The following is a 14,968-nucleotide window of genomic DNA, read 5'->3' as shown; positions in this document are numbered from 1 at the left end:
TGGAGATGATATTCCCTCCATCATTTTTTGACTCAATGGAGCATCTCCCCATACATCTACTATTCGAGACAAAAGTTGGATGATCGGTCCAGTATAAATGGATGTACCCATTCAAACGGTTAGATATTATAGTTGCAATGTAATTCATATATAAAAGTATTTTCTTTATTTTTTTAATTGAAAATATTTGATTAATTTAATGCAGGTACTTATTCAACCTCAAGAAAAAGGTTAAGAACAAGATGCGTGTTGAGGCTTCGATATTTGAGGCCTATATTGTTGAGGAGATATCAATATTTATCTCGTACTATTTTGAACCTCATCTGAGAACGAGAATCAATTGTGTTCCACGACATGATGATGGTGATGAAGTGCCTTCCAGTGAAAACTTGTCAATATTCTCCAATCCTGGACAACCCACACCTAAAAATGTCATAAGGGGAAGATATTTGTCAGAAATAGAGTTCAGACAAGAACACAATTATGTTCTATTTAACTATGATGAGCTGAGACCTTTTATTCAGTAAGTATATATATGTACTACTAATTAAACTTTGTTAATAATATACTATTTATTTATTGTAATATCATAAACTCATTATCACTTGTAGGTAACGTCGACAATATTTGTTGTCCAATAACTCACAGCTGACCGAATCCTAGATCTTTCAATTATTAGATGAACAATTTATCACGTGGTTCAAAACACATGTCAGTATTATCACAAACTCATTATCACTTGCAAAATTATTGTATGCTTGTCATTATAAAATTCACGTTTACTGTTCATTGCAGTACATTACATACAAGGTTTATCAAATGGAAAGGAGTGTTGCTAAGTCATTGTCTTCACTAAGCCTGAGCCTTGAAAGAAAAGTTAAGTGCTACAACGGGTATTTCGTCAATGGATATGTGTTCCATACTAAAGAATACAGGCATGGAAGAAAAACATACAACAATGGTGTTTGTGTTAAGGGATCGACTAGTAATGAGTTAGAAGTTGAATACTATGGTAGATTAGAAGAGGTCGTCGAACTGCAATATCATAGCGAGCATAATAGAGTGTTTTTATTCAAATGTTATTGGTATGACACGACTGACAGAGGAATCAGAGTTGATCCTCACTACGGTCTGGTCGAAATCAACTCAAAAGCTAGACTCCGCAACGTAAACAAAGTCTTTTTTTTTCACAAAGCAATGTCAACAAGTTTATTACACATACACCCCTTCCTTTAGAAAGAATCGATCAAGAGTTGATTGGTTATTTGTTATAAAAACAAAACTTAGGGGTCGTGTCGAGGTTGTTCAGGATGAGAACAAAGACACAAGTGTGCGAGATGAAGTCTTTCATGTTAGTGAGTTGGTTAAACCATATCAAGTTGCTCCTTCGATTGACTTGGAAGATAATTCAAATTTTCATGTTTTTTATGATAGTCTTATTGATGTTGACGCAAAGAAGTTGAGTGTTGTTTTTTGTTCATTGTTAGAATATGTTTTTTGGATATGTTGATTTGTTTGCAATTGTTTGGAGTAGCACCATTCATAAATTAGAATGCTTGTATTAGAGGAATTGTAGGTTTTGTTTGTGTTTATGTTTTGTTCATTGTTTATTTTGTAAAATGTTCCTTTGTTGAATTTATCATGTTTAGGTGTTGTGTTGTAAATTTTGTTGATTTTTTTATTATGGAATTGAGCTTTGTGATTGCGAGGTGTCCTTTTGAGGATAGTTTAGGAAGAGTTAGTTACAAAAGGCATGTTTTGGGGAATTTTGATGGATTGATGAAATCAAGTAGGAGATGGTTATGATAAGCATTTTTGGTTTGTAGAATGTGGCTAATTTGATTTAGCTATATGGTGTTGGTTAACTAGTTTGGCTAGTTATGCTATTGTTAATTTTATTTTAGTAGGAGTTTTTGGGTTTTCTTGTTTTCAATTGGTTGTTGCTATTGTCAATATTTGTAGGTTTGAAAAGTTTGGGTAGTCTCCAGTATAGAGGAGGTGCTACCGAAATTTTTTTTAACAATCAAATTTAATTATATAATTATTCATATAAAATTGTGTAGATACATAGAACGAAATCAATAGTTCGTCGCTCATATATGGTCGCAACTAGTTCTTCTAGCAACGAGGATGACATATCTTTAAGTGTCAATCAAGAAGAGGCACTTGCGCCATTAGCCGATGCTGCCTCTTACAGCGCGGTTTCACAGCTCAGAGGCAGCGTGCCTTCGTAGCGGAATGAATTCACCTACAAGTACAAGACACAGTGGAAGGGTGACCTTTTAATGTAAGTTTGTTTCGATTTTAGTTTTTCTTAATTATAACATAATTTAATTTATTTTTAGGTTCATAAACATTGAGGTCACCCGAGTAATATGGCGTTTAAATCATCGATGGAGATTCCATTATTTCAATGGAGTCAGGTATCCAGACATCCGGAATGGATACCTTAAATCGATGATGGTTTGACAGATTTGAGGTTGATGTTAATTTCTAATTTCCAGCTTATTTCTAATAAATGATTGATATAATTGTAAATAAATTATTATTTTTATTTAAAATTAATTATTTATACACAGGACAAATTCAACTAGGACAGTGCGCATGACATTATTGTGAGGAGGGTGTGGAAAATTCATGTGGCAACTAGGTAACATTGAAAACAATACAATATTTTTTTTGAAAAAAATTGATGTTTCAAAATCTAATTTCTCGCTATAGAAGTAGGTTGGGTGATTTTTGGTATGAAGCACAAAAAAAACAAAAAAAAACACGAGAGATAACAATCTCAAAGGATGGAATGACGTGGCGGTTTGGAGGGATTTCAAACCGCTATACATCCCAAAAGATATATGGCCGCAATATCTTGCACACGTGACATCTGAGCGGTTCATACGACGCTCATAGTCTGGTGCTAGCAACCGGAACAGGCCAATTCATGGCTCGGTGGCAACGCACATCAACGACTCTGTTTTGTTTGCTGCACATGCGAAACGGATGGTAAGATTAATTTAAATAAAATTTATTGTTAAATAATTTGTTGTTACTTAATTAATTTTTTTCCTTATAAGCTACGTCTCTTGGACGTGAGCCGAGCCCAATGGAGTTGTTTGTTGAAACGCACGTGCAGAATCAAAACCGCCAAAAGGGGGAGCAACAGTTCGTTGACAACCGTGCTCAACACTTTGTGGCAACGCACATCGACAGCTCCGTTTTGTTTGTTGCACATGCAAAATAGATGGCAAGATTAATCTAAATGAAATATATTGTTAAATAATTTGTTGTTACTTAATTAATTTTTTTCCTTACAGGCTACGTCTCTTGGACATGAGCCGAGCCCAATAGAGTTGTTTGTTGAGACGCACGTGCGAAATCAAGATCACCAAAAGGGGAAGCAACAGTTCATTGACAACCATGCTCAACACTTTGTGGCAACGCACATCGGCGACTCCGTTTTGTTTGCTGCACATGCGAAACGGATGGTAAGATTAATTTAAATAAAATATATTGTTAAATAATTTGTTGTTACTTAATTAATTTTTTTCCTTACAGGCTACATCTCTTGGACGTGAGCCGAGCCCAATGGAGTTGTTTGTTGAGACGCACGTGCAGAATCAAGACCGCCAAAAGGGAGCGCAACAATTCATTGACAATCGTGCTCAACACTTTGTGGTATGTTTGTTCAACCATTTTATTTCATAAGTTATTATTTTTATTGAATTGAATAAGATGATTTCTTTTTTCATTTTCAGGAGACCTATAATAGCCGATTGAGGGAGAGATATAGGGACGATCCTTCGACTCATCTAGATTTTGATCCGGATTTGTGTAGGATCATCCGGTGGACCCGATAAAAATCTGGTGTACGGGCTCTCCAACATTACGGCCGAGAACTTGCGGGCGGCCCATAGTGTCTCAACCGTTGGGAGCTCCAAATCAGTATTAAGCACCCAATCTAAGAATGTTGCGATGTCGCGGTCACACAAATTAATTACCCTAGCTTTAAACATAACACACAGATAGTATAGAGCAAGTAAGGGGTCGATCCCATGAGGAAGGTTCAAGTCAGATTTTTATGCTAGATGATATGCAATTTGGGGGAGGGTGTGGAAGTTATATAGGCTAAAGCAAAAGAAAACGGAAAACTATCAAACAAAATTTAATAAAATTAGAAAATTATCAAGAGAACAAACCTTAGTTACAAGCACACATCTACCTATAGAAATCAGAACTGATCATGGAAACGAAACATCAATTTATATTCTAAATATTTATCTCTTCTTAACATTGGTTAGTTGACGGATCCGATGTATAACTAACCCTAACCTCTTGAACCTTCCTCGTGGGATCGACCTCTTGCTTGCTCTATACTATCTTGTGTGTTGTGTTTGAAGCTAGGGTAATTAATCTGTGCGACCGCGACATAGAAACAAATTTTGGCGTCGTTGTCGGGGAAGTAATTTTAGTTGATTCTTGTGCTAATATTTTTATTTGCTGTGATTGTTATTTCTTTTTCTGGGAAAAAAACAGAATTTTTGCTTGCTGCGGTACAATTCACTTACGGCAGCGATACTATTCAAAACAGATTTTTTGGTGGAATTAGGTATCGGCCTTTTGTTTGCTGAAGGGAAACGACGTTCTAAACAGGACTAGTGGTACCACTAGCCTCATCCTATCGAGGCCAAATTTTGCTATTTTCTAGGGTTTTTAGGGAGTTTTAGTTTTCTAGCGTAGGATTTTCGTACAATTTACATTGTTTTCGATCTTTTGTATGGTTGGTTTCTTTGAGTTTTCTTAGTGATTTATGCCAGTAACCCGTTCTACTAATCAAAGTCAAGTGCAGTTGGATCTCGAAATAGAAAAAACTTTACACAGGTTATGAAAGGAAGCTCGTTTTAACACTATGGTTGTTATACGACAACAAACACTTAAGGAACTTGCTGCTCCTAATATGGAAAATCAGCAATTGTGCATAAACATCGACAATAATGTAAACTTTGAGCTCAAATCTGGTTTTATACATTTGCTACCAACATTTAATGGTCTTGCAGGAGAAGATCCTCATACTCATCTCAAAGAGTTCTTTATGGTTTGTGTTGGCATGAAACCGAATGGAGTTGATGAAGAACAGGTTAAGTTGAAAGCTTTCCCTTTCTCTTTAAAAGGGGCAGCAAAGGCATGGCTTTTCTCCATTCTCCCAGGTTCAATTGGAACTTGGAATGACATGAAGAAGATCTTCCTTGAGAAGTATTTCCCAGCATCTCGAGTTGCTAATATAAGGAAAGAAATATGTGGGATTTGGCAATCTCATGGAGAGACACTTTCCGAGTATTGAGAAAGATTTGAGCAATTGTGTATTCAATGCCCTCATCACCAAATACCCAATCAGCTACTCATTCAATATTTCTATGAAGGATTAATGCCTACTGACCGTAGTATCATTGATGCTGCAAGTGGAGGGGCATTGGTAGATAAGACACCCAAGGCTGCACGCCAATTGATCTCAAACATGGCAGCCAACTCAAAACAATTTGGCACTCGTGGAGACTTCGCAAACAAACAAGTAAATGAGGTAAGTATTTCTAACCTTGAGAATAAAGTTAATGATCTTACTTCTCTTGTGCGTTCTTTGGCTTGTGGCAATGTACAACAGGTGAAAGTTTGTAGCATATGCTCCTTACAAGAACATGCTTCAGATATATGCCCAACAATGCAAGAAGATTACATTGAACATGTTAATGCAATTGATGGAGCATTTAACAGACAGCCCCAACATAAATATGATCCATTTTCCAACACTTACAATCCTGGATGGAGAGATCATCCCAACTTACGCTATGGGAACCCACCTCAACAAGGCAATCAAGGCCGACAATTCCATCCCCAACAGAATTATCAAGCAAGACAACTCCGTCCATTCATAAATTCCAATGTTATAGGGTCATCATCCAATGATGATCTTCGTGAGATGATGAAAACTTTGGCTTCTAACACTGTGACCTTGCAATAAAATGTCATGTCTTTTCAACAGGAAACAAGGTCAAGTATTCACAACTTGGAGAAGTAAATGGGGCAAGTAGCTTCACGTGTGGGGAAATTGGAAGCACAAATGAATGGAAAATTACCCTCCCAAACATTGAATCCAAAAGAGAACGTTAATGTGATCATACTGCGAAGTGGGAAAGAACTTGAAGAGAAAAGGTCGAAACAAATTGAGATGGAGGAAGAAGAAGAGATAGAAACTGAATTGAGTATAAAGAAGGAACATCCTTCTCTTTTACAAATTAAAACCACGACCAACACTCTAAAGGTAAGTCCTCACTTAATTGCACCCTTTCCTGTGAGTTCTTCTAGGTCAAAGAAAGAGGATAAAGAAAAAGAGATTTTAGAGGTTTTCAAGAAAGTAGAACTCATCATTCCTTTGTTTGATGCTATCAAGCAAATTCCTAAGTATGCCAAATTCTTGAAGAAGTTGTGTACTACTAAAAGAGCTTTCAAACTGAAAGGTCATGAAATGATAAGTATGGGTGAAGTTGTATCTGCTGTTGTTCAAAAGAATATGCCTTTGAAGCAAAAAGACCCAGGTGTGTTTACTATCCCATGTGTTATTGGTAATGCTAGTTTCAAAAGGGCCTTGTGCGATTTAGGTGCATCTATTAGTGTTATGCCCAAACATGTTTATGATTTTCTTAGTCTTGAGCCTTTGAATAAAACTAGCATTGTAATACAACTTACGGATCATAGTTTTGTTTACCCACTTGGTGTTATAGAAGATGTCCTAGTCAAGATTGATAGTTTGGTCATTCCATGCGACTTTTATATTCTTGATATGGAACATGATTCATGTGATTCATCAAACAGCACTCCTATATTGTTTGGGAGACCATTCTTAAAAACTGTCAATACAAAAATTGATTATGGTAAGGATACTTTGTCTATGGAAGTAGGAGATGAAAAGATTGAATTTAATTTTCATGATGCAATGAAATATTCTTATAGCAATGTTTATTTTATCACATGCTATGACCACGTTGATAAGTGTGTGCAACAATTTTTTGATTTTGAATGTGAGGATGGATTAAGCATAGCTTTGAGCTATGGCTATGATTTTACCGAGATAGAAGAGATGGAGAGGCACATATGTGTTCCCCAAAACGTGCACGAATGAGCATTGGCTTTGCAATCTTTGCAAACTGTTCCCCATGGTAATGTCTTTGTTGATTTAGTACTTTCACATAAAAAGCTTTTGCCATCTATTTTACAGGCCCCCGAGTTAGAATTGAAACCTTTGCCCGATAATTTGATGTATTCATTGGCGACAACAATACACTTCCTGTTATTATAGCAACATGTTTGACAAATACGCAAGAGGAAAAACTTGTGAAGTTACTGTGTGATCACAAGACGACCATTGGATGGACTTTAACTGACATCAAGGGCATTAGTCCCTCAATGTGTATACATCACATACTATTGAAAGACAATGTGAAATCAACAAGGGAAATGCAAAGGAGGTTGAACCCGTCTATGATGGAGGTAGTGAAAGCTGAAATTTTGAAACTGTTAGATGCAAGAGTCATTTATCCCATCACGGATAGTAAATGGATGGCGCCAATCCATGTGGTGCCTAAAAAGACCGGAATCACGTTGGTGAAAAACAAAAATGATGAGCTCATTCCTACTCGCATCTCGAGTGGATGGAGAATGTGTGTTGATTACAAAAAGCTAAATCTTGCTACACGCAAAGATCATTTCCCATTACCATTCATGGATCAAATGCTTGAACGCCTAATAGGTAAGTCTTGAACCTTGAACCTTGAACGCGCCAAAATTTGTTGCGATGTCACGTTCGCACAAATTAGTTACCCTAGCTTCAAACACAACACACAAGATAATATAGAGCAAGTAAGGGGTCGAACCCATGAGGAAGTTTCAAGTCAGATTTATATGTTGTACGTTATATAATTGGGGGGATTTGGTTTGTGATTATCTAAACTATGGCAGCAATTAAACTAGCAAACAAAATCAATTAAAACCGAAACTTATCAAGAAAACAAATCTTGGTCGCAAGCACACATCCACCTATGGAAATTAGAACCGATCCTTGAAATGAAAATTACAGTTTATGTTCTGAAAATTTATCTTTTCTTAATGTTAATTAATTATTAGATCCACCGTATAACTAATCCTAACCAACAAACAATCAAAGTGTCCGCATTAATGATTCAATTTAATGGTAGCTTTAAGAACTAGATAATTTCATCAAGATTAACATACAAGTTATCCGCAGCTTGTGTCATTTTGTTCAAATTTTCTCCCTAAGTTCAATAACGTAGTTCCGCCACAATTATCAAGCTTAGTTGCTTCACAAGTTCATATATAACAACTTCAGTTTTGATATTAAACTTAGCAATAGATTGTTCACAAAAATAACTTAGAGTCCGTTTTAGCAATCATCAATAACAATCATAGGAAATATGCATAGGAAAACAATCATACTCATTCATAACATAAACTGAAAATAGAAGGAAGAATAAATCTCACGGTTCTTGAAATCCGAAGGTTTTTGCGTTCTTACAACCAAGAAAAGAGCTTAGCCTTGCATAATTATTGAACAACTACTTCTAAAGATTGAAGAGAGCATGATTTTTGGGTTTGTAGATGAGAGAATTTGTGTTTATTCTCTATTGGTTGCTGCCTCCTTCTGCTCTTCCTCTTTTCTGCTGGCTACCAGCCCCTTCTCTCTTTCTTTTTATATGCTAAGAAACCCTAGTCTCTATTTTACAAAATAGTCCTTCCTTAAGTTGGCAGTTTACATTTAAGTACTTCAATAACTATTTTCCCAAAAAAAGAGAAATAGCCTTGCATGAAATCTTCAAGCTCTGACTTAGAGGAGCTAAATTACTAAAATAAAAACTTGGATATCGGTTTAGATGCTTCGAAATGTAATTTGAACTCGTTTCTTCACGAAACCTATTTGCTGGCCACTACCAGAAAACTGGAGAAAACCAACGGAATTACCGACAGACTTTTCCGTCGATAATAATTACCGATAGAAATAATTCCGTCTCAAAATCTATCAGTATATACCGACGGATCAAATCTGTCAGCCCGTTTCTCCGACGGGGTATGTAGTTTGTCTGGAAATATACAACGGCATGGTGACATCAGACGATGTTACCGATGGAATGACCGAGGGATTTAAACTGAGATAGTCGTACAGTGACGTGACACTGTCACTGATGGAATCACCGACGGATTCATTCTATTGGTGATTCCATCGGAAAAAACCATTATATACCCACCCATCTGCCGACACTATCTTTCTCTGTTTCTCCTTCTTCTTCTTTCCCATCACACCTCTCCCCTCCTAAACTGCAGCCAACCACCCATCCCAACTCTCCACTATTCTCAACACAAGCACTCAAGTTTTTTATATCTTGTACGTGGTCACACTATCCGTTTCTTGTAGATTTTATCATTTTTTTGTAAGTAAATCTATCCTTTTTAGTTTTAATATTTAAATGTGAATTTTATTGTTTTAGTATATGTATTTTGTTAACGTTTGTACTTGTTTAATTGTTATTTGTCAAAGAAACTTGTAGTATGAATGTATAATTTTGTAGTTGTTATAGTTTGTTTTAGATTTTGTCAAATCATATTTGTTTGTAAATTGTTGAAATTTTGTTTGAATTACACCGAATTAAATGTGTTGTGATGAAATAAATAATTAATAGCTTGTTTAACGAGTCTTGTTTAATTGTTATCAATTCTATTTCGAAGTTGTGATTTCTGTAAATTTATATATGTATAAATTTGTATGTATGAACGTTGATAGTTGATAATTGATAATGAATATTTAACATAAGTGTTGTTTTAGTTTGTTGGATAATGTCGAGGAAAACCAATATTTTTTTATGTTTTATAGAGGTTCAATAGAAGTCATGGATGATTGTTCATAGATGTATCGGGACTCACCCCAAAGATTGCAGAGGATGGATTATTGTAACGGTGTCCAGGGTTTTATTAATTTCGCAACATCTATTCCGAGAAATTTTACTGATGGCGGTATTAGGTGTCCATGCAGGAAGTGTAAAAATTTAAAGTTTCTGCATCAAGATGTTGTAACGATGCATCTTCTAACCAAAGGGTTCATGGAGGATTACCTGTGTTGGTATGCTCACGAAGAACTATTTGTTCTTGATGAGAGTATAGAAGAACAGGTGGTTGGGTCAACTTTTAGTGCTAGCAACATGCATGAAGTTGGAAATGAGAACAATAATCCTTACAGGAATATGGTTATGGATGCAATGAGAATGACTGAAGGTAATGTCAAGGAATGTCCAATCGTAGAAGAAGAACCTAATGCAGATACAACAAGGTTTTTTGATCTGTTGAGAGATTCTGACGAACCATTATGGGATGGTAGCACGAACCACAGTAAATTATCAGTCGTAGCACAGGTGTTCACCATCAAGTCAGATCACGGGTTGAGTGAGGCCGGTTATGACAAGATTATTGAATGGGCGAAAAGCATTTTACCTGAAAGGAACAGGCTGAAAGAGAACTTTTATGCTGCCAAGTCCATGATGAAACCCCATTGGTTTAGGATACCAGAAAATTGATATATGCCCTAACTTATGCATGTTATACTACCTTGAAAATACTGAGATGACCGAGTGCATGACATGCGGGCATTCCCGTTACAAACCCAGAACTGGTAGAGGGAAGACTCTCGTGGCATATAAAAAACTTAGATACTTCTCAATCACACCTAGACTGCAGAGGTTATTCATGCCACCAAGGACTACTGAGCACATGACATGGCACCAATCACACCATGCGGTTGATGGAGTGATGGTTCATCCTTCTGACGGTGAAGCCTGGAAACACTTTAACAGTATGCATCCTCACTTTTCAGCTGAATCAAGGAACGTGCGTCTTAGGTTGTGTACAGACAGATTCAACCCATTCGGGTCATTTGCTGTTCCTTATTCTTGTTGGCCGGTCATACTGACGGTTTATAACTTGCCACCGAGGATGTGTATGAGGCCAGAGTTCATGTTTTTATCTACAGTCATACCAAGTTTGAGCAGTCCGGGGCGGAATATAGATGTTTGTCTTCTTCCGTTGATTGATGGGTTGACGCAGTTATGGTCCTCTAGAGCTTTGACTTATGATATCTCAAGGAAATAAAAAAATTTTATGAGAACGGCTTTGATGTGGACTATCAATGATTTCCCAGCTTATGGAATGGTTTCTGGTTGGAGCACGCATGGAAAGCTAGCATGTCCATACTGTATGGAGAACAACAAGGCATTCACGCTAACAAACGAGGGTAAAGCTTTTTTTTTTTACTATCACCGTCGTTTCTTGCCACATAACCACAGGTACATAAAGAACAGAAAGGATTTCTTTATTGGCAGATTTAAAAAGGATGTTGCATCCCCGCGTCTTTTCGGTGAAGAATTGTTTGATGTTGTGTCAGAGTACGGTGACATTGTGTTTTGGTCTCCAATCAGGTAAGCAGAAGTTTCCTGGTTTTGGTTTGACCCATAATTGGGTGAAGCGAAGTATCTTTTGGGAGCTTCTTTATTGGAAGACCAATCTGCTCCACCATAACCTTGACATCATGCACATTGAAAAAAACATGTTTGAGAACATTTTCAACACCGTCATGGATGTGAAGGGGAAGACAAAGGACAACATCAAGGCTAGATTGGATGTACCGCTGTTCTGTAACCATAAAAATATGGAGTTGGTTTGTGATGGGTCACGGGTCGCAAAACCAAGAGCAAGCTTCGTGCTAGAGAAAAATGCACAACTACTAGTCTACAAATGGCTTAAAAGTCTGCGTTTCCCCGATGGACATGCCTCGAACATATCAACGCTGGTTAATACGGAGGAATGCAGATTATATAGAATGAAGATTCATGACTGCCATGTGTTTATACAAACACTCATCCCATTAGCTTTTCGTGATTTGTTGCCAAAGGGGATATAGGATGCACTAACGGAGATCAGTCATTTCTTCAGAGATATATGCTCCAACAAGTTGAATGTTGATCACATTGAAAGGCTTGAAAAGAATATCGTCGAGACAATATGCAAACTTGAGATGATATTCCCTTCATCATTTTTTGACTCAATGGAGCATTTACCCGTACATTTACCGTTTGAGGTAAAAGTTGGAGGAGCGGTCCAGTACAGATGGATGTATCCATTCGAGAGGTTAGATATTACATGAGCTATGTAATTTATAATTAAATGTTTTTGTTTTTGTTTTTAATGTTTTTAATTGATAATTTATTATTATTATTATTATATATATATATATATATATATATATATATATATATATATATATATGCAGGTACTTGTTCAATCTTAAAAAAAGGTTAAGAACAAGGCGTATGTTAAGGCGTCAATATGTGAGGCCTGTATTGTTGAGGAGATATCAACATTTATCTTGTACTATTTTGAACCTCATCTGAGAACGAGAATCAATTGTGTTCCACGGCATAATGATGGTGATAAAGTGCCTTCAAGTGGGAACTTGTCAATATTCTCCAATCCTGGACTACCCACACCTAAAAATGTCGTAAAGGGAAGATATTTGTTTGAAATAGAGTTCAGACAAGCACACAATTATGTCCTATTTAACTGTGATGAGCTAAGACCTTTTATTAAGTAAGTAGATGTTCGACTTAAACCTTGTCAAGAGTGTACTATTTATGTTTTGTGATACCATACACTCATATAATTTGGAACAACCTTGCAGGCAACATCGACGATATTTACTGTCCAATAACTCACAGCTGACCGAATCCCAGATCTTTCAATTACAAGATGAACAATTTGCCACATGGTTTAGAACACATGTAAGTCCTATCACAAACTTATTATCTCTGGCAATGTAATTAATTGTAATCAATGTTACATAATATTCGTTTATTGATTATTGTTGTATTTAATTTACAAGCTAGGTTTATCAAATGGGAGGTAGTGCTGTTATTTCACTGTCTTTACTATGCTTGGGCCCTGAAAGAAAAGTCAAGTGCTATAACAGGTATTTTGTCAATGGATATGTCTTTCATACTTAAGAATACAGGTATGGAAGAAAGACATACAACAACGGTGTTTGTATTAAGGGATCGACTTCTAGTGAGTTTGAAGTTGACTACTACGGTAGATTGGTAGAGGTCATCGAACTGTAATATCATAACGAGCAAAATAGAGTGTTTTTATTCAAATACTATTGATATGACACAACTGACAGAGGAATCAGAGGAGATCCTCATTGTGGTCTCATTGAAATCAACTCAAAAGCTAAACACCGCAACGTAAACGACGTCTTTGTTTTCGCAAAGCAATGCCAACAAGTTTATTACACATACACCCCTTCCTTTAGAAATGACCAATCAAGAGTTGATTGGTTATCCATTTTAAAAACAAAACCCAAGGGTCGTTTCGAGGTTGTTCAAGATGAGAACGAAGACACAAGTGTGATAGATGAAGTCTTTCAAGCTAGTGAGTTGGTTGAACCATACCGAGTGGCTCCGTCGATTGACTTAAAAGAAAATTTGAATTTTCGTGTTTTCAACGATAGTCTTGTTGATGTTGACGCAGAGGAGTTGAATGTTGTTCTGAACTCTACTAGTGGAAAAAAGAATGTTGTTGAAGAAGATGATAATGAAATTGAAGAGTGTGATGAAGCTGATGATAACAATTCAATAGAGGATGAAGATGAAAATTCCGACTAACTAAACACGTTCTAAAGCCTTATTTTATAATGTAATAATTTGAAACATGAAATATTTGTTCTTCTTTAATGGCCAGCCCTTGTTATTGTGTTGTGTGTGCAATAAGATTGCAATTCAAGATTTTGTGACAGGGTTACATAAAAAAATAAGAAAAATTTAAGGTTTCACCGACGGACTATAACCCGTCGGTATTTTACAGAGAGTTGAAAAAAATTACGGGATTGTGCCACTTTCACCGACGAAGTCACCAACGGACCATAACTCGTCGGTATTTCACAGAGAGTTGCAAAAATTTTGCTATATAAAACCCCCCCTCCCCCCATGTGGTTCATTTTTTTCTCTGGCTCTGTTTCTCTTCTTCTCCATTTCTCCTCTCCTCTTGGTTTATATTTGGCTTTTGGAAGGGATTTTATTGTTTTGGTGGTAGTTTTAAAAGGTATGTATTCTTTTTTCTCTATCTTTGTATTTTTTATTTTAATTATGATTATTTTTTTAGTGTTTTTTGTTTTGTGTATTGTTTGTAGATAAAATCTTAAATTCAACACACTATTAAGGTAAGCATTTTTTATTCCCAAATTTATTTTGAATTGATATAGTGTTTTCTAGTTTTGTGTATTGTTTGTTTTATGTTTATGTTGTTTTGTATAGTGTTTTTTAGTTTTTTCATTTTATTTATTAATTTTATGATGTTATTGTTTGTATTGCTATAATTGTTATTGTTGAATTTATGTTAAAAATGTTAATTTATATATATAGAATTACATTTAATTAGTTTATCTTAATTTACGATATTATTTTTTGTATTGCTATAATTGTTATTGTTGAATTTATGTTTTAAATGTTAATTGAAATATAGAATTAAATTTAATTAGTTTATCTTAATTTTAGGATATTATTGTTTACCTGTCATTGTTATTGCTTGTTATTATATTTTTATATTTATGTGTACACGTTAATTTCTATTTTGAGGTCCATTAGAGTCGATCGTGTTAGGAATGATATTGATTTAGTTACCTTTTGCTTTTGACCATGTAATTATTTATAAATTAAGAGTCTTGTCTCCTAAAACTTGAAATGTAATATTAATCCATAAATTGTAATGTATGACTTTAATCTAATGTTTGTAACTCTAAGTACCAATTTAACAATGAATGTTCATAGTTGAAATTGATTCTTTTACTTGAATATCATTATATGATGTTATT

The sequence above is a fragment of the Populus nigra genome, chromosome 11 (assembly GCF_951802175.1).
Source record: "Populus nigra chromosome 11, ddPopNigr1.1, whole genome shotgun sequence".
In the NCBI taxonomy this organism is placed as follows: Eukaryota; Viridiplantae; Streptophyta; class Magnoliopsida; order Malpighiales; family Salicaceae; genus Populus; species Populus nigra.
The sequence above is the reverse complement of the archived record's forward strand: the minus strand, read 5'-3'. Positions refer to the sequence as shown.